This window comes from Podarcis erhardii (assembly GCF_964252035.2).
Source record: "Podarcis erhardii genome assembly, chromosome: 10".
Lineage (NCBI taxonomy): Eukaryota > Metazoa > Chordata > Lepidosauria > Squamata > Lacertidae > Podarcis > Podarcis erhardii.
Genome location: NC_138500.1, coordinates 62,328,380 through 62,346,491, shown reverse-complemented (window position 1 = coordinate 62,346,491; position 18,112 = coordinate 62,328,380). Strand labels below are relative to the sequence as shown.

The 18,112-nt window shown below is 46.2% G+C and overlaps 1 long non-coding RNA gene across 1 annotated transcript in view; it reads left to right on the top strand.

The window, feature by feature from the left end:
- The window catches only part of LOC309350911, a 533,003-nt gene that overhangs the window by 222,215 nt on the left and 292,676 nt on the right, over positions 1-18,112 (top strand). The gene's annotated exons all lie outside the window — the stretch shown is intronic.

Below are 18,112 nucleotides of genomic sequence, written 5' to 3'. Positions count from 1 at the left end.
CTCAATCCATTAGCCGCCATCCATCCTCCAACCGCCTCCAGGCACTCACACAGGACCTTCACCGCCTTCACTGAGATCAGGCAGGGACCTTCAGTCTCAGCTACTACTTCATTGGGTTAAAAACAAAAAGGACCCCTTGATGGTTAAGTCGCGTCAAAGGCGACTATGGGGTTGCAGTGCTCATCTCTATTTTCTGGCCGAGGGAGCTGGCGTTTCTCCACAGACAGCTTTCCGGGTCATGTGGGCAGCACGACTAAACCATTTCTGGCACAATGGGACACCATGACGGAAGCCAGAGAGCACGGAAACACCATTTAGCTTCCCGCCGCAGTGGTACCTATTTATCTACTTGCACTGGCATGCTTTCGAACTGGTCGGTTGGCAGAAGCTGGGACAGAGCAACGGGAGCTCATTTCGTCATCGCGGGGATTTGAACCGCCGACCATATGATCAGCAAGTCCAAGAGGCTCAGTGGTTTAGACCACAGCGCCACCCTGTCAGAGAAAAGTTGCCATGCTCATTCAGTGGCGTAGCGTGGGTTGTCAGCACCCGGGGCAAGGAAAGTAATTTGCGCCCCCTAACCCGTGGATTTGCGCCCCCTAACCCGTGGATTTGCCCTAACCCCAGATGTTGCGCCCGGTGCGGCCGGCCCCCCCTGCACCCCCCACGCTACGCCACTGTGCTCATTAGGTCTGGCACTCTTGTGCAGATCCTGTTTCTGCCAATAAAGAACTGAATTTAAGAAAATGAGGAACTGAAAGGAATTGGGCAGATTTTCTCATCCCTACCCAAGGCACTCCACAAAGCAGGGGCCACCAACATGATGATGTCCAGATGTTGTTGGATTACAATGTCCATCAGGCTCACTCAGCCTGGCTAATAGTCTGGAATACCCTGCCACAAAACACCATGTACAGTGATACAGTCTTTCAGGTATTTGAGGCTATGTTGTTTAGTGCTTTAAACATTAATGTGAGCATGCTCTGGAGCTGGGATTCCTCTCTGATTTTCTGTTTGGTTTTTTAGCTCTGAAGTCAATGCAGAAGAAACCATCTATTAGCATGTGACAGCCTCATCAGGCTACAAGGAGAAGCTCTTTTAAAAGAACTGAGGTTTAGCTTAATGGGGTTTCATAAATAAATGAGAAATAACCCTTCACTTGAACATTCTGGAGTAACATTGCTCAGGTTTAATTTTGCAGGGATTTTGACAGTTCTCCAAAGGGCAGCTCAGGATTTTTCTTTAAATAAAAACAAAAGCAAAAAACAACAACAGCTGTATCTGGTGAACTGATCCACCAAACAAATTGTGCCATTATCAATGCACACTGAGTACATTCCATTTTTCATTGACTGAAACAGAACTAACTGTTTCTGTGCTTAAATACCCAAAAGGACGGAGACTCCCTGGGTTGTCCCTGAATTATGCGTATGTGACCTTCGTCTTGAGATATCATCTCTGCAATGCTTCTTTATTATTTGTTTCATAAGCAGGTCTGACAAGCTGGTCTTTGGTACAGAGTCTTTATATTAAATCAACAAGGTGCATTTCTTGTTCTATAAATGATTGTCTGTTTGAAGGGCATGCATAGATGTTTCCATTTTTTGTCTTTGAATGATAGGTGCCCAACAGACAGACTTTTCAAGTATCTGTGTACATACTCCTCGAGTTTCTCTCTTTCTGTGTAACAGCAGAGAGTCAGGAAATATTTCTTCCCCTAGTTTAATTTTTCATGAATGGAGGGATTAAAAGGCTGGGTTTTTGTTTGTTTGTTTTTTGTTTCTTAAAGCAACCAGGAACAAGCACAGGTAGATTAATTTATTACAGAAGGTGAAATGTGCCTTGTTGCTAAGAAGCAGAGTTTATGAGAAAGCGGGTATCATTTCCAATGTTTAAAAGGTTTAGAAATTATAAAGTGGCATGAAGTGTGTGGATTGAGATAAATGTTTTACCTTGTTTCATAACATTAGAACTCAGTGCCAGACAAAGAAGGCGGTTAGCAGTAGATTCAGTACAATCAAAGGGAAATGCTTTTACGCTGCACTGCTAACTTGTGTGGCTCAGGACTAATATGGGATGTGGAGATGATCACTAGCTTTGGACCAATGAAGTATGGTACAAAAAAGTGTGTAATAGTAATAAGTGAACTGACCCCTTACCATTTGGAGCCTGGGGTCTAAGATTCAGAATGTTAGGGTCCAACATTATTTATGTATTTATTCCTAAAAGAATTCATATAACACCCTCTCACAAAACATTAGCTTTGTGTACAACAAGATAAAAACATTTACAAGCAATATGAAGCAATCGTGAAAATGACTGGCTATGCATGGCAGATTTTAAACAACTGCAAAGGCCTCTTAGCATTAAAAAGCATTCAAAAGAATTATTGTTATTATTATTATTATTCCCTGCCCATCTGGCTGGGTTGCTCTAGCCATTCTGGATGGCTTCCAGCACATATAAAAACATGCTAAAATGTCAAACATTTAAAAATGTCTCAAAACAGGGCTGCCTTCAAATGTCTTCTAAAAGTTGTGTGGTTCTTTACCTCCTTGACATCTGATGGGAGGGTGTTCCACAGGGCGGCCACCACTACCGAGAAGGCCCTCTGCCTGGTTTCCTGTAACTTCACTTTTCGCAGTGAGGGAACCTCCAGAAGGTGCTCGGAGCTGGACCTCAGTGTCCGGGCTGAACGATGGCAGTGGAGACGCTTCTTCAGATACACAGGGGCGAGGATACCTGTTGAATCTCTGCTTGAAGTGTGTTCCACAGTATGGAACTGTCAACACTAAGTGCCCAGATTCCAGTTAAGACCTGTCAGTGCTCCTCCAGATGATCTCAATGATCAAGATATAAAGACTCAAGTGGTCCTTAAGATATATTGGACCCTAGGAATTGATGCTTTTGAATTATGGTGCTGGAGGAGACTCTTGAGAGTCCCATGGACTGCAAGAAGATCAAACCTATCCATTCTTAAGGAAATCAACCCTGAGTGCTCACTGGAAGGACAGATCCTGAAGCTGAGGCTCCAATACTTGGGCCACCTCATGAGAAGAGAAGATTCCCTGGAAAAGACCCTGATGTTGGGAAAGATGGAGGGCACAAGGAGGAGGGGACGACAGAGGACGAGATGGTTAGACAGTGTTCTTGAAGCTACCAGCATGAGTTTGACCAAACTGCAGGAGGAAGTGGAAAACAGGAGTGCCTGGCGTGCTCTGGTCCATGGGGTCACAAAGAGTCGGACCTAACGAAATGTAGTTCAGGGCTTTGTAACTCAACTCAAGGACCTTGTTGTGAACTTGGATGAAAACTCTCCTGCATCACCATATTTTGAAGCATCTCCAAATGTTTGTGCATGCATGTCCCCAAGGTCCTTCTTGGAATTCTAGCACACATAGCATGTCATCCTTTTTCTACCTTTGGGCTGCATGACCGGCTGCCATCACATGTGCTTTGTTTACAAGAAGTAGTTGGCCTGGAGCCACATGGAGAGGCAAAGTGGGTTCGTTTGTTAATATACGTGGAGAAGTTTCAGATATATTTTCCATCTTTACCATTACTCAGCTTAACTTTCTATCCTAACTGAGTATGCACACACAGAGAGCATTTTGGGTTCCGAAGTGGGAAGAGGAAGGAGGAAAATGTTATCAGTCTTTGTCAGTACTATGCAAATGACTTCTGCTGAAACAATTTGCAGCCTTTGCTTTGCACACTGTCTCATGTGCACACCTTTTGCCATGCCAATTTTGATCCCTGTGGGATTCCAAAGAACTGTGGGCGGTTGCATTTCCTCATTTCTTTAGGCATCATTAGATAAAAAGCTACTGGACAAGGAGAAGAATTGATTACAGTCGCTGGCCAATGTGCTGCACAGTTCTGCGGCACAATGAATCCCAGCCAGTACAGTTAGAACAAAGAAGAGCAAGCACAGAAAAGAGCTGATCGCTTAACTATGGCAAGATAAATCTACTTCCATAAACTATAACATGAACAATCTTGGGGATCATCTGAATTTCCCAATCCCACTTGTGATAGTTGGGCCCATGGAAGAGTGTTCCACCAACTCAGTTTGACTGCAAATGTATGATCTAAAGAAGGACCTAGTGCTTTAAGTACAGGAAGTTTTCACAGAGGACAAGGCGATCAATGGCTACCGGTCATTATGGCTATGTTCTGCCTCAACTGTCATAGATATCATGCACCTGCATACCAGTAGTTTGGAATTGTGAGGGATGCGGGTGGCACTGTGGTCTAAACCACAGAGCCTAGGGCTTGCCGATCAGAAGGTCAGCAGTTCGAATCCCCGTGACGGGGTGAGCTCCGGTTGTTCGGTCCCAGCTCCTGCCCACCTAGCAGTTTGAAAGCACCTCAAAGTGCAAGTAGATAAATAGGTACCACTCCAGCGGGAAGGTAAACAGCGTTTCTGTGCGCTGCTCTGGTTTCACCAGAAGCGGCTTAGTCATGCTGGCCACATGACCTGGAAGCTGTCTGCAGACAAACAACGGCTCCCTCGGCCTACAGAGCGAGATGAGCGCGCAACCCAAGAGTTGTCCACGACTGGACCTAATGGTCAGGGGTACCTTTACCTTTCAGTTTGGAATCGCAGGTGGTCAGAGTGCCGTTGTGCCCATGCCTGGCTTACAGGCTTCCCACAAGCAACTGGTCAGTCACTGCGAGAACAGGATACTAAGGTGAAAAAAGGTACAGGACCCCGGACCATTAAGTCCGGTCAAAGGTGACTATGGGGTTGCGGTGCTCATCTCGCTTTCAGGCTAAGGGAGCCAATGTTTGTCCACACACACCTTTCCGCCAGCATGATTAAACCCCTTCTGGCACAACAGAGCACTGTGATGGAAACTAGAGTGCATGGAAATGACATTTACCTTCCTGCCGCAGCGGTACCTATTTATCTACTTGCACTGGTATGCTTTCAAACTGCTAGGTTGGCTGAACTAGATGGGCTATTGCCTTTAGTCAGCAGTGTACCTTCGCTCCTTCTTAAACTTCCCAGATGAGAAGTTGTGCCTCTGTTTGCAGAACCGAGAAGGTGAAGAGGCTCTATTTCCTGTTCGTTAGTTTTTTCTCATTTAAACAGAAGCCGCTCCTCATGTCGGAACCATAAATAAGCAGGGAGGCAATGCCACTTTGCCAGCACTTACATTAAGTGCTCTTCTCTGGAAGCGTTTAGTAATTCGTTCCTGGAAAATATATTTGAGCAGTCAGGTCTTATACCGGGATTTAATCTTGAACTGAACTCACCGCTCAGGGCCCATGGATGCTTATATAGGTTAGAGGCTTGGTGCCAATAATAGGAGGAGGAACGCTGCGTTTCCATGGATTTCGGGTGACATTGCCCAATTTCAAGGGAAACTCTTAAGAGTTGTGAATGGGTATTTGACACACGGATGTTTTCCAAAGTGAGAATTCCTACAGTATCAAGGAAGTGAGCACATTCATTTAGCTGCTGAGCTCAGAAAAGAACATTCTATTGCTCAGTGGCACAATAAGTGAGGCAGTGAAGAAGAAGAAGAAGAAGAAGAAGAAGAAGAAGAAGAAGAAGAAGAGGAGGAGGAAGAGGAGGAGGAGGAGGAGGAGGAGGAGGAGGAGGAGGAATTCAGATTTGATATCCCGCTTTATCACTACCGGAAGGAGTCTCAAAGCAGCTAACATTCTCCTTTCCCTTCCTCCGCCACAACAAACACTCTGTGAGGTGAGTGAGGCTGAGAGACTTCAGACAAGTGTGACTAGCTCAAGGTCACCCAGCAGCTGCATGTGGAGGAGCAAGGAAGCGAACCCGGTTCACCAGATTACGAGGCTACCGCTCTTAACCACTACACCACACTAGAGCAGTGGAGTACAACAGAGACAAGGGACCTTCTTGGGGGATGTTGTACTGCCTTAATTCTGCTCCATGTGTTTTGAGCAGGGTACTTGCCAAGCTAAGAATCCTTGCTTTAGATTCTCACCCCATTCCTGGTTATGGAACAGCCTCTCTACAGGAAAATCGGGTGCTTCCAGATTAGGGTTGCTACCTCTGTTCTGTCAAAATTAAGGGTGGGGCGGGGCAGGGTGATTTTTAAAAATATGGCACTGAAGTGACTTCAAAACAATCCGTTACGGTCTATTGCAGCCTAACAGGTTGGCCCCGCTGGAATTTTTCACACGCACAAATGTGTAAATCTGTCTATGCCAGTGATGGCCCCCAATATGTTTTGGGACTACAATTCCCATCACCCCTGACCACTGGTCCTGCTAGCTAGGGATCATGGGAGTTGTAGGCCAAAAACATCTGGAGGGCTGAGTAAGCCTGTCCTCCTCCTATTATTATTATTATTATTATTATTATTACTACTACTACTACTACTACTACTATTACTATTATACCCTACCCATCTTCCTGGTTTGCCCCAGCCATTCTGGGTGGCTTCCAGCATATACAAAAACATAATAAAACATTTAAAAATTTCCCTATACAGGGCTGCCTTCAGATGTCTTCTTTCATATATGTTGGAAGCCACCCAGAGTGGCTGGGGCAACACAGTCAGATGGGCGGGGTATAAGTATTATTATTATTAAACAGGATGCCCCTATTTTAATGGAAGAAATGTTGGAGGGTATGATTTCACTGGCCACCGTGAGATCCAGCAAGTTCTTCTTATATTCTCATGGAAATTCAACAGAATAGACCCAGGGTGCAGCTAAAAACTGACTCATTAAGTTCCAGCCACCAAAAGAGAGTAAGAGGCTTAATAACAATCCGTTCTTAAAGGCTAGTTGATATTTTCATTGTCAGAACAGGAATTGATCTGTGCTATCTACTGTTATCCTAATACCCACCAAGCATGACAGGCTATTTTATCACGGAATTTAGGTATGCATCACTTCATTGTTGAAATAATTGTGAGTAATCTGGTTAAGAAAACACTCTTTGCATGCAGGCAGATGTGGACTTAAGGCTTATTGAAAGTGAACACTTCAAATAGTTTTCACAACATAAAAACCCATTTTTCAAATAATCCCCTAATGCAGGAAACTGAAGCTTGTTACTCCAAAGAACTTGCTGTCCTTTCGATGACTTCTTACTTGACAGATTTGGACAACAGGTGTATCGAAACCTTTTGGCACCGTCAGCTTTCATAGAATCCAAAAAAAGAAGAAGTTTTGAGCAGCTGCAATATTAACAGGACTTTTTATATTCAGAGGCAAGTCCCATTCAGTGTTATGGGATAGCAATAATCAGAAGTGTGGGCAAGATTTTGTTGGGTTCAGGAGCTTGGTCTAAGCCCCCCCCCCCTCACTGCCCCCAAAATCTACCTTTCAGTAATATGCTCTTGGAGTAGGGATGTTGGAGAATTCTGCCAAAACCAGAAACTCCGCAACCCTTCCCCTCCGCAGGGAGGTGGGACCGATTTGGATGGTCCGCCCCCGCCACTTAATGGATCCAATTGGCTTCCAGAGAGTGGTAGGGGATGCTTTATCCCAAGTTGATGGCCTTTCAGCTGATTCCCTGGTGGCCCGCTGGAATGCGGAGTTAACCAGGGCTATTGACTGTCTGGCTCCGAAGCGCCCTCTCCGATTGCATGGAGCCCGGACAGCCCCGTGGTTTTCCCCGGAGCTGAGGGTGATGAAACAATCGTTGAGACGGCTAGAGCGCCGGTGGCGGAAAACTCATTCTGAATCAGACCGGACACGGGTTAGAGCTCAACATCGAGCCTACCAAGTGGCAATGGCGACGGCGAAGAGGGCCTTCTTCACCGCCTCCATTGCATCTGCAGAAAACAGCAGCAGGAGACTTTTTCAGGTGGTTCGCAATCTATCAAAACCACCTGTACCACCGGGGCCTGGTAGGGACCCCAAGATCTCCTGCAATGCTTTTGCAAAGTTTTTTGCAGATAAAATCGCTCAGATTCAGAAGGAGGTAGACTCCACCGTGGGAGCAGGGCCAGGGCGGGAGAGTGCTAGAGTTCTGTCTGGTCCTGTTACATGGGATCAATTCCAATCTGTTACCTCCGAGGATGTGGACAGGCTGCTTGGACGAGTGAAACCGACCACCTGTCTCTTTGATCCTTGCCCATCCTGGCTGATAAAAGCGAGCCGGGAAGGGCTGGGCGATGGGATCTGCGGGGTGGTGAATGCTTCCCTCTGTGAGGGAGCCTTCCCAGACCCGCTGAAAGAGGCGGTCATTAAACCGCTTCTTAAAAAAAAACATCTTTAGACCCGGCCAATTTGGCCAACTATCGCCCAGTCTCAAATCTGCCATTCTTGGGCAAGGTGATTGAGCGGGTGGTTGCTGAACAACTCCAAGCACGCCTGGAGGAAACGGACCATTTGGATCCCTTCCAATCGGGATTCAGGCCTCACCATGGGACTGAAACTGCCTTGGTCGCGCTGGTTGATGATCTCCGGCGGGCTAGGGACAAAGGTGAGAGCTGTTTCCTAGTTCTGCTGGATCTCTCAGCGGCCTTTGACACCATCGACCATAACATCCTTCTGGACCGTCTAGAGGGGCTGGGAGCTGGGGGCACTGTTATACAGTGGTTCCGCTCCTTCCTCCTGGGCCGTGTCCAGAAGGTGGTTGTGGGGGGTGAGTGTTCAGACCCCTGGGCTCTCACTTGTGGGGTGCCTCAGGGTTCTGTCCTCTCCCCCATGCTTTTTAATATCTATATGAAGCCGCTGGGAGAGATCATCAGGGGGTTTGGACTGGGTGTTCATCAGTATGCAGATGACACCCAGCTCTACCTCTCCTTTAAATCAGAACCAGTGAAGGCGGTGAAGGTCCTGTGTGAGTGCCTGGAGGCGGTTGGAGGTTGGATGGCGGCTAACAGATTGAGGTTGAATCCTGACAAGACAGAAGTACTGTTTTGGGGGGACAGGAGGCGGGCAGGTGTGGAGGATTCCCTGGTCCTGAATGGGGTAACTGTGCCCCTGAAGGACCAGGTGCGCAGCCTGGGAGTCATTTTGGACTCACAGCTGTCCATGGAGGCGCAGATTAACTCTGTGTCCAGGGCAGCTGTCTACCAGCTCCACCTGGTACGCAGGCTAAGACCCTACCTCCCCGCGGACTGTCTCGCCAGAGTGGTGCATGCTCTAGCTATCTCACGCTTGGACTACTGCAATGCGCTCTACGTGGGGCTACCTTTGAAGGTGACCCGGAAACTGCAATTAATCCAGAATGCGGCAGCTAGACTGGTGACTGGGAGTGGCCGCCGGGACCACATAACACCGGTTCTGAGAGATCTGCATTGGCTCCCAGTACGTTTCCGAGCACGATTCAAAGTGTTGGTGCTGACCTTTAAAGCCCTAAACGGCCTCGGTCCTGTATACCTGAAGGAGCGTCTCCACCCCCATCGTTCAGCCCGGACAATGAGATCCAGCGCCGAGGGCCTTCTGGCGGTTCCCTCATTGCGAGAAGTGAGGCTACAGGGAACCAGACAGAGGGCCTTCTCGGTAGTGGCGCCCGCCCTGTGGAACGCCCTCCCATCAGATGTCAAAGAGATAAAGAATTACCTGACGTTCAGAAGACATCTTAAGGCAGCCCTGTTCAGGGATGTTTTTAATATGTAATGCTGTATTGTTTTTAATACTGATTGGGAGCCGCCCAGAGTGGCTGGGGAAACTCAGCCAGATGGGCGGGGTATAAATAATAAATTATTATTATTATTATTAGTAGAAATTGCTTGTGTTCTCTTATCCATCCTATGTCCAGAAGAGAAATCAAACCAGTATTTCATGATCAGTATTCACTGTTCTGGGACGTGGGTGGTGCTGTGGGTTAAACCACAGAGCCTAGGACTTGCCAATCAGAAGGTCGGCGGTTCGAATCCCTGCAATGGGGTGAGCTTCCGTTGCTCGGTCCCTGCTCATGCCAACCTAGCAGTTCGAAAGCACATCAAAGTGCAAGTAGATAAATAGGTACCGCTCCGGTGGGAAGGTAAACAGCGTTTCTGAGTGCTGCTCTGGTTCGCCAGAAAGCAGCTTAGTCATGCTGGCCACATGACCTGGAAGCTGTACGCTGGCTCCCTCGGCCAGTAAAGCGAGATGAGCGCCGCAACCCCAGAGTCGGCCACGACTGGACCTAATGACCAGGGGTCCCTTTACCTTTACCCTATTCATTGTTGTCATTGCCTTCAGTCCCCGGATGATATGCAATTGATTATGCTTCTTCCCAATTTGCATTGGGTTCCTTTGCACTGAAATGAATGGGGTGGAATAGCATAATGTCACCACAACTTTCTACACTATTTTCTAGGACTGTTGCTCTGCAACTGTCATCCTAATACCCACCAACACAAAATGGAAAATGATGCTGTCATATATGCCTATATCAGAGTGGCTAACCATTAAATAACATGCCAAAATAATAAGGCAGACCATAAGGGGTCTGCTATTATGATTTTTTTCATAATTATGTTGTGTATTATTATGCTGTGTGTTATGTTTTTATTATTATACAGTATAAATTATGTTCTTAATGTTTTACACCAGCCTGTGATCTTTTGATAAAGGGTCATATATAAATCATCACCACCATCATAACAACAACAACAACAACAACAACAACAACAACAACAACAACAACAACAGAGCCTCAGAAATTACAACCTGATTCAGACACTATCATAAAAGGGCTGAGAAATATTAAAGTCTTCTTCTCCTAGAACCAAAATGACAGAGGAGTGTGTGTCAAGTGTCTCATGGAGATAATTCCATAGATAAGGTACCACAGTCAAGAAGGTCTTCTCCATGCTTGCCCCCAAGAGGGACTTTGATAATTTTTCACAATATGGCACCCTGTGAGACGACGCAATTTGGTGTCCCAAAGAGATCTTCTCAGTTATGGATCTTCTCAATTTTGTGTCCTCTCGGCTCAGTGGCCTGTGCTGGGGAGCCTTCTGCATCACCGTAAATCTGGCGCTGTTGCCTCCTGCCTAACTTCAGAAGGTCAAACACCTACACCCGAAAGGATGCTCATGAATGAATGCATCCTTCAGGTGTGAGTCTTCCTTCGCAGTGACCAGTGAAAGTACCTGAAGCTGGTATTGAAATGAATCTTGGATTCAGCATGGGGAAAGTTGCTTAAATAACCAATGGCCACATGAGATTGTCTTGTGTAAAGATGGCACGAGATCTCTCTCCAAAGCAAACCCCTGGATGCAAAATACTGCTCTGTGAGAGATCGAAGAAGCTTAGAAATGGAAGGTTTTGGTCACAGGAGGGTATATTTTTGTCATGGAAAAGCTAGCAGGAAATAAGGCTATACTGGTCTGTTTTCAATGGAACAGGAATTTGGTAATCACGACATCACAGCGTTCCACAGTTATCCTATATGGAAAAGTTTTCCATATAATCACTTTGTTTTGAAACTGTATTTCCATACGTTATGCTCAGTTTAGCAAAGTGGGAAATCTAGCTGTTGATTGATTTCACCGAGCGATCTGGTGGCCGGTGTCTGACCTATCTGGCTGCAGAGCCTTGCTGAAAGATGCGAGAGTTGGACACAGTGGTGAGAAAGCTGAAAAGGAAGAATCTCTCCACTCATCACTCTCCTCCACAGAGAGCATCTCGTAACTCTGGCTGAACTTGTTACTTTAGGTTCCTTCAAGTGCTTGGTGAATCATCTAGACAGATGGGAAAGGCTTGGCAACAGCCTTTTGTCCTCTTAAGGCATCCCTGAATGACAAATTGATTGCTGATGATGGCTTTTGGTCGTGCATCTTTCTCTCAATTCTTTTGTCTCCCATCAGTGTTATTTCGCTGCTCATTCAAATAAGCCATAATCCTCCGCTAAGAGTTTGTCAATGTTATGTAGTGGGAGTGATTTGGAATCCAGAAAGGGAAGATAATCTCAGAGAGTGTGAAAGGCCCTTCAGAAATGCCACCAGGGCTTTGGTAACTTCCAGCCCACCATCCGGCTGAATTTGGACCAGATGATACAGCTGACTGATTTTCTGGATATCTTAGCGCAACTGTGCACTAGGATACCCCTTCATACCCCTTGGGCCTCCATCGTCAAAACTGGATCACTCAGCACTTCAAGACTGCAAGCCTCGATCCTTTTCAGAGTGGGGAACACTGTTAAGTAAAAAGGTAAAGGGACCCCTGACCATTAGGTCCAGTCGTGACCGACTCTGGGGTTGCGGTGCTCATCTTGCTTTATTGGCCGAGGAGCCGGCGTACAGCTTCCAGGTCATGTGGCCAGCATGACTAAGCTGCTTCTGGCGAACCAGAGCAGCGCACGGAAACGCCGTTTACCTTCCCGCCGGAGCGGTACCTATTTATCTACTTGCACTTTGACGTGCTTTCGAACTGCTAGGTTGGCAGGAGCAGGGACCGAGCAACAGGAGCTCACTCCGTCGCGGGGATTCGAACCGCCAACCTTCTGATCAGCAAGCCCTAGACTCTGTGGTTTAGACCACAGCACCACCCGCGTCCCTTCTACACTGTTAAATACAGTGATTTAATGCACTGAAATTGTAAATGCTCTGTATGTATTACAATGTGTTTAAATTTGATTGGTTAGTAACTGAGCTCGAGAGAATTATCTAGCAGTTCTCATGTGATTGCCTAACGTTGGTCACATGGGGAGGTATCTAGTGAAAGAGAGACTCCATTTTATGTGAAGCAAGATGACTGTATTTTAGAATCCACTGTGAACACTGCTAAGTGGAATAGAGTGTCGGTGTGCTTCCTCTCTGCTCAAAAGAAAGAGATCAAAGCTGTAGGAGAAGGTAAAAGTGGAAATCTCTCATAGGAGCTGCAATGCATAGCCTAATTGAAATATGGAAGACTGAGTGCTGGGCTCTGGAAAGTATAGTTGTTTGGAGGTTAGAAGATGAGACTGTAAGCCCACAAAAAACTTGTGGGTGCTGGGGCTCCCAGGGTCCCTTATAGTAGGTGCCACTGTTGGAGGGTATGGCAGAATGTCACTGTTTTCCATGGGGAAACATTGAAGGGTATGTTATGTGACCCCCCCCAAACCAAAGAGATATGTAACTATACAACCTTTGGAACACATCTGAAAGCAGCTCTGTATAGTGAAGTTTTTTAATGTTTAATGTTTTACAGTGGTACCTTGGGTTAAGTACTTAATTCGTTCCGGAGGTCCGTTCTTAACCTGAAACTGTTCTTAACCTGAAGCACCACTTTAGCTAATGGGGCCTCCTGCTGCAGCCGCGCTGCCGGAGCTCGATTTCTGTTCTTATCCTGAAGCAAAGTTCTTAACATGAAGCACTATTTCTGGGTTAGCGGAGTGTGTAACCTGAAGCGTATGTAACCTGAAGCCTATGTAACCCAAGGTACCACTGTACTGTGTTTTTATATATGTTGGAAGCTGCCCAGAGTGGCTGGGGCAGATGGTTGGTGTATAAATAAATAAATAGGATGTCCCTATTTTCATCGGAGAAATGATGGGGGGCATGAAGATTGAAGGCTGGGTGTGCAGCCCTGGCATGCAACTTGGAGACTTGTTTAAAGAGGGGTGTTCAATGGAGGAGAGACGGAGCCAGTGCAAACAGGAACTGAGCAGGGAGAGCGAACAGTTTCTCCTGCTCTGTGGTTTTGTTTTGTTTTTAGGGAATATTATATTGAAATCTTTCACAGACACCATAGGAGGTAATGACAGGCATATTGGGTGCTTGTGGGAACCCTGTTGGTAACCCCTGAATTACACCACCAGCTACTCAAATGAAGTTACATCTCCACACAGGGAGCTCATCCAAATACTTTTTCAGTAGAGTGTGTATTCAAAAATCATATCCTTAGTCTCTCTCCATCTCCTTTTCCTAACAGAGTCTTTTGGTCTATGATGCTCTCCTTTGTCAGCTTACAATCAACTGGATAGTGTTTACTCTGATTGGAACAGAAGCTAACTTAAAGTTTCCATTGCACGCTTTGTGCATTATTGATCATTCATGTGTGTGGCTGAGCCTTTGATAGCAGCTTTTATCTTTTTTTCAATCTAGAGTCTCGCTGCATCAGGAATTAACAGCAAAACACAGACATGGGCAACATAAGCGCTTGTCTGGGTCTTTTCCTAGCCATTTGATGCAAGTGAAATTGAGCACCATAATATTTACTAGACACCATTTCTAGCACTAAAAGTGGCTCTCCAAAAAATAAAAAATAAACCCCGGCTTTCTGAGATGATTCACGGTTTCTTTCTCGCATAGTTATTTGTTAAGCGAGCATCCACACAGGTTGCACCAAATGGCAAGAATAAAAGCACCAAGCATCGTAGAAGTGCTACAAAGCACATTTACTACAAAGATTTGACTGGTTCAGTAATGCATTTAAGTAATTTTAGGCACTTAATATTACATATTAGGGCTGTGCACCAGATTTGGTTGAGACCTGAGCCAAATTGGGCCTGTTCAGAGGCATTTGGGCATTGACTGAGTGGGGATGAGACTACCATGGATTGCTGTGGGTCAGGATGAGTGGCCTAGAGTGACCTGCGGCTCTCAGAGGGCAGGGCATGAGGCAGAAAGACCCATGAAAAGGTCAAGCAGAATTCTGGTTGCATCTTTCCTTGAGAAGGTTGAAACCTGATGTCACCCGACTCTTCCTCCTACCTGGTACCCCATCCCTGAAGCAGCATCTTCAAGATCCTGGTTTACAGGGGGCTCATTCCCAAGGGCCACATGACCCGGAAAGCTTTCTATGGACAAACGCTGACTCCCTTGGCCTGAAAGTGAGATGAGTGCCACAACCCCCTAGTCACCTTTGGCTGGACTTACCTGTCCAGGGGTCCTTTACCTTTACTCTTTTTTTTTTTACACGTTTGTATTCATCCTTTGTTCACCCCACAACTTCCCTTCCATTTCCCCATTGCTTTCCTCACCAGAATATATCTTGGCACAACAGAGCACTTGAAGCTCCTTCAATTGTGCAAGCCTAAAGTTTTGTTTTGCAATGGAATCCCTCCAGCAAAACAGTGACCATCTAGTGGCAACCTTAGATGTTCCATAGATGCTCCATATAGATCAGGCAAGGGGCAGAGTTGGATTTAGGGCAATGCAGCTGGATGCTCAGCCTAGGGTGTGTTGATATGTCAGGAGTGTTCCTTCCCAGAGTGAAAGCGAGGGATCAGAGGATCTAGGATTAGCCTCAACCAGAGCCAGGGCCTTTTCAACACTGGCTCCGGCCTGCTAGAACGCTCTGTCTCATGAAACCAGGGTCCTGCAGGATCTGATTTCTTTCTGCAGGGCCTGTAAGACAGAGTTGTTCTGCCTGGCCTTTGGCTTGGAATCAATTTGATTCCCTCTTTCTTTTTTCCTTTCTCCTCCTGTGATGAGGCTGCATTTTAATGTTTTAATGTTGTATTTTAATCTTGTTTTTAAGATGTATTTCAATCAACTTGTTTTTATTATTGGTTGTTAGCCGCCCTGAGCCCGGTCTTGGCTGGGAAGGGTGGGGTATAAATAATAATAATAATAATAATAATAATAATAATAATAATAATTGGACGTGGGGGGAGGCAGAAAGAGATGGAGGCTTTCTTCTTTCACAGGCAGAGGGGGAAGCGAGCCCCTCCTCCCCTGATGTGCGAGTTGTTAATTCCCAGGGAGATGTAAGGCAGCAAGAACAGTCACAACTTTCAGACACGCTTTCAGGGGAGGAGGGGCAAGCTGGGCAGTCTGTGCCCAAATCCCCTCCCACTTGGAAATGGGGCAGACTGCTGGCTTGGCGTCAAGCCCACAAGAAGGGGAGGAGCCAGTGGCGTATTTCCTGCTTACGAAGAGCCCGCCCTTCAGTGGTCTCAACTGGGCTATCGAGCGATGGTGATTGAACTGTGTACTCAGACCAAACTTCTGTGTGAATACCAATAAATCTGAAAAACCATAAAACCGTCGGCCTGCCGTCTCTTGGTGTGAGAGAGAGACCGTAAATCCTGACATGATATACCTTTGCACTCGTCCTTTGTTCACTCCACAACCTTCCCTCTATTTCCCCATTGCTTTCCTCACCACAATACATCTTGGCACTTGAACCTACTTCAGTTGTGCAAGCCTAAAGTTTTGTTTTGCAATGGAATCCCTCTGGCAAAACTGTGACAACCTGGAGGCACCCTGAACGTTCCATAGATGTTCCATATAGATCAGGCAAGGTGCAGAGGTGGATTTAGGGCAATGCATCTGGATGCTGAGCCTAGGGTGTCACAACTATGACACACTAAATTGAGCAGAATGGCAGGTGAGGGGCTGAGGGTGCCAAATTCTGGCCTTACATGGGGCACTGAAGAAATCTGAAGGACCAAACTCCACCTCTGAAAGTGTACCCTGTGGGTTCTAATAGCCATCAGCCGTGGCCCACATGACCAATGGTTAAGGATAATGGGAGCTATAGTCAGACAGCATCTAGAGGACCCATGCCTTATAAAAGAGCATACAGATCCTCCTAGTGTCCCTATTTTCCAGGGACAGTCCCGGATTTACAGAAGCTGTCCCAGTTTCTGATTTTATCCTGGAATGTCTCACTTTTCCTTAGGACGCCCCTATTTTTATCAGAAGGTATTGAGCCAAGAAGGCAACCCTGTATAGGCAAGTTTTTTAAAAGTTTTTTTTAATGTTTTATTATGTTTTTATATGTGTTGGACTCCATGATCACTGCAGATGGTGACAGCAGTCACGAAATTAAAAGATGCCTGCTTCTTGGGAGAAAAGCAATGACAAACCTAGACAGCACCTTAAAAAGCAGAGACATCACCTTGCCGACAAAGGTCCATATAGTTAAACCTATGGTTTTCCCAGTAGTGATGTATGGAAGTGAGAGCTGGACCAAAAAGAAGGCTGATCGCCGAAGAATTGATGCTTTTGAATTATGGTGCTGGAGGAGTCTCTTGAGAGTCCCATGGACTGCAAGAAGATCAAACCTATCCATTCTTAAGGAAATCAGCCCTGAGTGCTCACTGGAAGGACAGATCCTGAAGCTGAGGCTCCAATACTTTGGCCACCTCATGAGAAGAGAAGACTCCCTGGAAAAGACCCTGATGTTGGGAACGATGGAGGGCACAAGGAGAAGTGGGCGACAGAGGACGAGATGGTTGGACAGTGTTCTCGAAGCTACCAGCATGAGTTTGACCAAACCGTGGGAGGCAGTGGAAGACAGGAGTGCCTGGAATGCTCTGGTCCTTGGGGTCACGAAGAGTCGGGCATGACTAAACGACAACAACATATATGTTGGAAGCCATCCAGAGTGGCAGGGGCAACCCAGTCAGAGAGGCAAGGAATGATGATGATGATGATGATGATGATGAAATGGGACGTCCCTATTTTCATTTAATAAATGTTGGAGATTATGAGCATATACATGCCTCCTGACAACTATGTCTACAGTGACAGGAAAACCAGGCCTGGTCTTTGCAAGGGTGATGGCGTTGGTTTTCTACTGTTACATGCCTGTGGCTTGTGGTATGTTTTAAGTTTGATGCCCCAAAGTTTGAACCAGCTGCCTGCGCCGCAAAAAGATATATGCTTCTACCAACTATCCCAAAGTCTGTGGCAGGATCAAAAGAAAAGTCAGCTGCTTGGAATTTGGTTTGTAAACCTTACCTTGGCTCCCTGCTTTTCATGTCTCTTCAGCTGTTTGCATTGTCTCTAGCAACTGTTCATTTGTTTCACAATGAAAGTCCTTTGGTTGGGAGAGTGGGGGGGGGCAGGCTGTTTGCAGAGGGCCCTGCCTCGAAACACAACGCTAACTTCTCATTCGATTGAACCAGCCAAATACTTTATGCCCATAAATAAAAGCCAACAGCTGGGTCAAAACGCTTACTTGTCAATAGTCTTCTTTCGGGATCACTAACCAAAAAGGTACTCAATTATGCCCGCTCGAGTAGGTTTTGTTGAATGGCTGCCACATCAGAAATACATTACGGAACAAGAATACCTATGAAGTGGAAGTTAGCAGTTGAGCCACATTTTTTTCTGAATCACTCATCCCAGAATTTTAAAACCTCACACTTTCCTTGTTCCGATGGGAGAAGAAGAAGGTATTTACAGCAGTCACAAAAACTCAGAAGCATGTTTGCTGAATGGAATGGAAGAAGAGAAATGCACTTGTGGATTGAATAAGGGCAAGGTTGTATTTACAAATAGTAGAAATCATGGTATAT